Source organism: Hyalella azteca, unplaced genomic scaffold, assembly GCF_000764305.2.
Source record: "Hyalella azteca isolate HAZT.00-mixed unplaced genomic scaffold, Hazt_2.0.2 contig17841, whole genome shotgun sequence".
Taxonomy (NCBI): Eukaryota; Metazoa; Arthropoda; class Malacostraca; order Amphipoda; family Hyalellidae; genus Hyalella; species Hyalella azteca.
This window is the reverse complement of record NW_025947610.1, coordinates 59983-67524: the sequence shown is the minus strand read 5'-3', so window position 1 is coordinate 67524 and position 7542 is coordinate 59983.

The window sequence follows — 7542 nt, the reverse complement described above, 5'->3', positions numbered from 1 at the left end:
AAAAGTTACTATGAACTTCATATGAAAGTGTAACAAAGTTTGCAAGCACGCTTATCCGTGGGAAGGTCAGGCATGCAGACATGCGTGTCACGCAGCCGTGTGCGTGTAATAACAGCTCTCAGAGCGTGCGTGTAGCGTATAGCGCGTGCGTGTAGCGTATAGCTCTCGTAACTCACGCGTTTGATGACGCTAAATGTCACGGCCTTCTCAGCGCCTTTGTTCCAAGCATTCAACTTTCTTTTGGTATTATAAACCGAGACCAATAATATGGAATACAAATAATAATATGTTCTAATTATACGTTTATGGAACTTAAAAGTTTGTTGTTTAAACCAAGGATATCCTAATTAACCTAAAATGCTATTACTATAATAAGAAAAGACTTATTATCAGAGGCCATTCAAGTCGGATTTTCTATAAGAGGTCAATTATCAATATGTAATATAAATAAATAATGACTGAGGGCCGTATCATCGGCGGCCATGTTATTGCCAATTGTCGATAACTGCCAACCTTGACAAGCTCTTCATTTCTTGGATGACAACTCAGTTCCTGCCTGGCAGTGCAGGCAGTGCAGGCAGTGCAGGCAGTGCAGGCAGTGCAGGCAGTGCAGGCAGTGCAGGCAGTGCAGGCAGTGCAGGCAGTGCAGGCAGNACCAGAACTTCAAGGTACTGAAGTACTCCTCGACCAGATCTTCAAGGTACTGAAGTACTCCTCGACCAGATCTTCAAGGTACTGAAGTACTCCTCGACCAGATCTTCAAGGTACTGAAGTACTCCTCGACCAGATCTTCAAGGTACTAAAGTACTCCTCGACCAGAACTTCAAGGTACTGAAGTACTCCTCGACCAGAACTTCAAGGTACTGAAGAACCAGATCCTCGACCAGAACTCCTAGTTAGGTTCTGTTTACTTGATCCTGGTCATTACTTAAAGAGAATGCGCTGCGCGTCATCGCTATTGTATTTGCACAGGCGAGACAGGTTGTTCGGTACAGACAAATCGCACCGCTTATTTTGTTCGTTTTGAGCTTACCTTGACTTCTATATTTATTGGAAGGTAATTTAACACAAGATATTGCGTGGGCTAAAATCTGAACCTTTCTTGGAAAATTGTTGAAATATAGCAACTGCAGCTGCCACGACGGTCGACAAAAGGAACTTTGCCGCCACAGGATGCGGCACAAGGACGGCTGGTCCACGCAGAGTTTCATCGCATGCCGGCCTCAGTGAGAAATATACCCATCATTGGTGGCCACTGGTTGGCCAACCATAAACCGTCTCTGATACGGCCATGATTTGGTCGTGGGTACGGGAAGAGACAGGGTAATGATCGCTGCAAGACACACAGCCTGCCGTGTAGGGCCAGCCATCACGCTAATTCAGCGTCCAGCTTTCTCTTCTCGTCGTCTGTATACCCGACTGTGTACTTGTATAAGCATCCGTCTAAGTAGCCTTATGTGTCCGTGTCTACGTACTCGACTGTATACTCGACTGTATTCTCCTCTGTGTACTCCTCTGTGTACTCCTCTGTATACTCCTCTGTTCTATGTGTACTCCTCTGTATACTCCTCTGTATACTCCTCTGTATACATCTCTGTATACTCCTATGTATACTCCTCTGTATACTACTATGTGTACTCCTCTGTATACTCCTCTGTATGCAGAGTACTCACGCATCCTGCATGCAACACGCTTGAGTTCAGAAGCGTGAACTTTGAAAGAACTTTGAGTACATCAAAGTTCTTTGGATGACTGTACAAATAAAATCGTAACAAAGCGATATCTTCACAGGAGGACAATGTTGCATTTTAGTTTCTAAGCATGTTTTTGTTTTTATTGTCTATAAATATTTCATTTTACTGTCAATTTACGGCGGAAATTCATCGATTGAAATGGGTTCCAAATTTAAAAAGAAAAAAATTTATTAACCTCTAAATTTTTTAAACATTTGTATTACCTCCAAGACAGAATTGCATGCAACTTTGTGCAGAGTCCTAAAAATATATGCGGAGATGTTATAGTTAGTGAATCCTAAGGTTGTAAATTATAATTTTGAGTGCCGGAAACTCGAAGGCAACTACGAGTCATTAATTCGCATTTGTTCTTAAAATGCAACCCAATTTTTACGGAATTACGTTAAAATTTTCTGTTGCATTAACGCTGTCGTAATCATTTTACTTAAGTGAATTCTATTTTTTCTGAATCATCGACAGCACCAAAAAATTAATCTGGAAAAATTAATCTTGAAATACAAGTTTTATGCTATTTTTACATCGAATACAGCTAGGGAAATTCAATATGCGATGTTCATCGCACTTTTTGAAATTAATTTTTCACTCTATTAATATTTATTAAATTAGTGCAGCGTATATTAAATTTCACCCAAGAGGCCATCTTGCTATACTTCGTGAAGTCATTTTGAAAAATTTATGAAACAACTTTAGAAAAATCGAATAAATTCTGTTAGATTTCTTCCTTATTTAGCATTCGCCATGATTTCACATGAGAATTGTTTATCCTTGGCAATATCTTAGCACATGTTCCTCCAAGGTTACTCAAGACACTCGCACCTTAGAGGGCTGCCGCACTTCACTATCAGCTGAAATATTCTAAGTTCTTCTTTGGAATCGCTGGCATTCTTCAGCGCAGCACCGAGGTCATGTGCACCGAGAACTGACCTCTCTCTCTCATCCAATCTCTCTCATTCTCATCTTACATCTCTCAAATTATTGTAATAGTTCTCATCTCTCTCTCTCTCTCTCTCTGTCTTCTCATCGTACATCTTTCGCATTCTCATCTAAGTTCTCATTCTTTCTCTCATTCTCATCTTACATCTCTCCCATTTTCTCTCTCATTCTCATCGTACATCTCTCCCTCTTTGTCTCTCTTCTCACCTTACATCTCTCGCATTCTCATCCTAGTTCTCATTCTCTCTTCTCATCTTATTTCTCTCGCATTATCATCCTAACTCTCATTCTCTCTCTCATTCCCGTCCCATCTCTATACTTCCTCTGTCTTTGTCTTCCTCCAACTTTAATTATATGATTCGAACTCCTTTTCATCCTATCTCTATCTTCCTCTCACCCTAATTATACATTTCCAGCTCATTCTCCATGTCCTTGGTCTCGTCGACAATTGTACAAGTGAATTACCTATTGAATTACCTCGATATTGTCAGCATGGAAGTGTGCATAAATAAACATCAATTGCTACTACCTCATGGCCGCAACCTCGCCAAGACCGCGCGGGCCAAACGCGGGCCCCAAATCTCTACTACCTCATGGCCGCAACCTCGCCAAGACCGCGCGGGCCCAACGCGGGCCCCAAATCTCTACTACCTCATGGCCACAACCTCGCCAAGACCGCGCGGGCCCAAGGCGGGCCCCAATCACCCACATCAACGTAGTAGCCCCGAAATCCCCACCTTCGCAAAGGCCTCCCATGTGAATGATTCCCCAACAAAGATGAGTCAAAGGTCCCCATTAATATCGGACACCTAAAAAATCTAGCATTTTTTTGTGTTCATCTCCCCGAGGGGAAGAAGAATCCCCACTGAAAGGAGATATCCTGCAAGGGCCCCAAGCGAGGGCGCGTCCCCAAGAGGCCTCATCTGAAGAAGCCTCTTCTAATCCCCATAATAAAGAGTGAAGAGTGCCACTCTTGCTGCTCCCCAAGACCCCATTGAGACCAATGTAAAGTGGGACTTGGGGGTGACCTAGACTGCCTTCAGAGGCGTCAATTGACGGAATTGTCATGAGTTCAACATGTGCGTGGGGAAATTGCTATTCGTGATGACAGCTTGTGATGAAACTGCCACCACAAATGGTGATGAAGACATTCGTGATGGCAGTTGATAATTAATTAACTTGTTACCAAAAGTGGTGGTGTTACAATGCGTGATTACAGCTTGTAATGAAACTGCCACCATAAATAAACGGTTACTAAAAATTGTGATGATGCCATTCGCGATGGGAGTTTATACTGAAACATCCACCACAAATAGTGATGATGCCATCCTTGTCGGCAAATTCGTAGAAACTGTCACCAAAAATTGTGGTTATAATAATTGTAGTATACCTACAAACTTGCAACTAAACCTGTTACTTTAATCTTAATTTTAATTTAATCTTACGTGAATTTTAATCAAAATGAGCCTACATTATTATTATTATTATTATTATTATTATTATTATTATTATTATTATTATTATTATTATTGTTATTATTATTATTATTATACTGCAAGCAGTTTAGCCCTGCTCGTGCTTAGCACGCAACCTGCTAATTTAGTTCATTGCTGCCACACCGCGTCATGCCGCAGGCCCGATCTTCATCGCAGTTTCGCTCCAATTCCTAAAATTGCTTCAACGCATAAAAACAAACTTCAAACGCAAGCGTCGCCCCTACACAAAATTATACGGGACTCGAGCGCGCCCGACTTCAGCCTGAAAATCAAGTATATTTATAGGATTGATTCATTTAATTGCGGCCGACTAACTTGCAAATTTGGCCAATTTATCGAATTTCTTTTATTTATTAAATCATTTCTTCCGAGTTTTTAAAATTATTAGCAAGGATTACAATTCAATTAATTCAGTCATGCTGCGGGACATTTCAAAATTGTTGATTAATATAATGAATTTATAAGTAAAACTGTTATTTTAGGCTGCAGCAGCATGCACCAGCAGCAGAGTACGAGGTGACGACAGCTATATTTACGTCTGCTCTGAGATCACCCAACAACTGCTGAGCTGCTAGACTTAGTCAGATCGCATGACATGCAACTGGAGGAGACATGCTAGTGTGACGACATGCTGCCTGCACTGCCTGCACTGCCTGCACTGCCTGCACTGCCTGCACTGCCTGCACTGCCTGCACTGCCTGCACTGACTGCACTGCCTGCACTGCCTGCACCTGTCTCTTATACACATCTAGATGTGTATAAGAGACAGNTGTGGTGCATGCAGTGAAGTGTGGTGCATGCAGTGAAGTGTGGTGCATGCAGTGAAGTGTGGTGCATGCAGTGAAGTGTGGTGCATGCAGTGAAGTGTGGTGCATGCAGTGAAGTGTGGTGCATGCAGTGAAGTGTGGTGCATGCAGTGAAGTGTGGTGCATGCAGTGAAGTGTGGTGCATGCAGTGAAGTGTGGTGCATGCAGTGAAGTGTGGTGCATGCAGTGAAGTGTGGTGCATGCAGTGAAGTGTGGTGCATGCAGTGAAGTGTGGTGCATGCAGTGAAGTGTGGTGCATGCAGTGAAGTGTGGTGCATGCAGTGAAGTGTGGTGCATGCAGTGAAGTGTGGTGCATGCAGTGAAGTGTGGTGCATGCAGTGAAGTGTGGTGCATGCAGTGAAGTGTGGTGCATGCAGTGAAGTGTGGTGCATGCAGTGAAGTGTGGTGCATGCAGTGAAGTGTGGTGCATGCAGTGAAGTGTGGTGCATGCAGTGAAGTGTGGTGCATGCAGTGAAGTGTGGTGCATGCAGTGAAGTGTGGTGCATGCAGTGAAGTGTGGTGCATGCAGTGAAGTGTGGTGCATGCAGTGAAGTGTGGTGCATGCAGTGAAGTGTGGTGCATGCAGTGAAGTAGAAAGTGCAGTAGAATGTGAAGAAAACACTACCTACAGTGAAATATAGTGAATATGGCACATGGTGAATCGTTGTGAATACATAATTAAGTTTAGTTAGTATGGTGAATATGATGCGATCAGTAAAGTATGGTGTATACTTTGAACGCAGTCAATTTATGTGAATATACCGGAGAATAATGACGAATGTTTAGTTAGAAAGAGATGATGGATAATGGGTGAATAGTGAGGAAGAGGGGGAGAATGATGAATATGGTGAAAAATTTAGCGAAAAAGGAAAAAATAATAAATGAGAACTAGCAAAAAGTATGGTAATGGTGTAGAACGATAAGGCATTTTATATATTATACTAGTGACGTGAATTATTCATAGCAATGAATAACTGCAGCAATGGTGACTGCACTGCAGCAGTGGTGACTGCACTGCAGCAGTGGTGACTGCACTGCAGCAGTGATGACTGCACTGCAGCAGTGGTGACTGCACTGCAGCAGTGATGACTGCACTGCAGAAGTGGTGACTGCACTGCAGCAGTGATGACTGCACTGCAGTAGTGGTGACTGCACTGCAGCAGTGATGACTGCACTGCAGTAGTGGTGACTGCACTGCAGCAGTGATGACTGCACTGCAGTAGTGATGACTGCACTGCAGCAGTGGTGACTGCACTGCAGTAGTGATGACTGCACTGCAGTAGTGATGACTGCACTGCAGTAGTGATGACTGCACTGCAGTAGTGATGACTGCACTGCAGCAGTGATGACTGCACTGCAGTAGTGATGACTGCACTGCAGCAGTGATGACTGCACTGCAGCAGTGATGATGGTGATGGTGCGGCAGGAATGTTGTCCAGGCGCTGTCGCTGGCTCATGATGTCAGCGACCAGGCGCGCTGCTCGTCGTCAGCTGCAGAGTTATTTTAATTGAAGCAAAAACCTTCATTAATTGTATCGGTACCGGTTACATTTCTATTATTATTATTATTATTATTATTATTATATAATGTAAAAAAATACTTTAACATTTATCGTACCTCATAAGTTAAGAGTAGAATTGTTTAAAATATAGATTTCTATAATTGTATAGATAGCAGTCGTTGAATCTAAACAATAATAATATACATAAATGAAAATAATTTAAACCAACAATATAATAGTAAAATAATGATAGTTCTGTAATCATTTTGCAACATCACACAAGAGGATCATTGTCTAATGTCCGCCCCGTGGCCCCACGAGGTGAACGCGGCCTTTCAGCGCCACGATACAACCACGGACCCAGTGACCTTATGGCTGCTGCTGTGGCTGCTGTGGCTGTTGCTGTGGCTGCTGTGGCTGCTGCTGTGGCTGCTGCCGTGGCTGCTGCCGTGGCTGCTGTGGCTGCTGCTTTGGCTGTTGCTGTGGCTGTAGGCATGCAGGAATGCTTTAACCCATTTAAGTTTTTAAAATAAATTATTACTTATTAAAATAAGTTTATTATTTTGAAAGTCATGCAGGAATGCTTTAACCCATTTAATTTTTCAAAATAAATTATTACTTATCAAAACATTTCTTTATTTTAAAAAGCCTAATCAATTTAATAATTTATTTTGCTACTATGGCATATGCCAATGCAAGGTTGATTTCTGAAATTTAATGAAATTTCTATAGAATGAAGCGAGGTGATTTCAAGAAACATTGTCTAAATAACGATGCGCTTTTTGCCGTTGTGCGGGTCATCCTGACTCATTTTGGCCCAGAAAAAAGACGTACCAGTGCTGCGTTCGCTCTCTGCTAGTGCAGTGTGTAAGAAAGTGCGTTGATATTTGCTAAATATGACCCAGAGATTGTAATGAGCTCACTGCCTGCACTGCCAGCACTGCCTGCACTGCCTGCACTGCCTGCACTGCCAGCACTGCCTGCACTGCCTGCACTGCCTGCACTGCCTGCACTGCCTGCACTGCCTGCACTGCCTGCACTGCCTGCACTG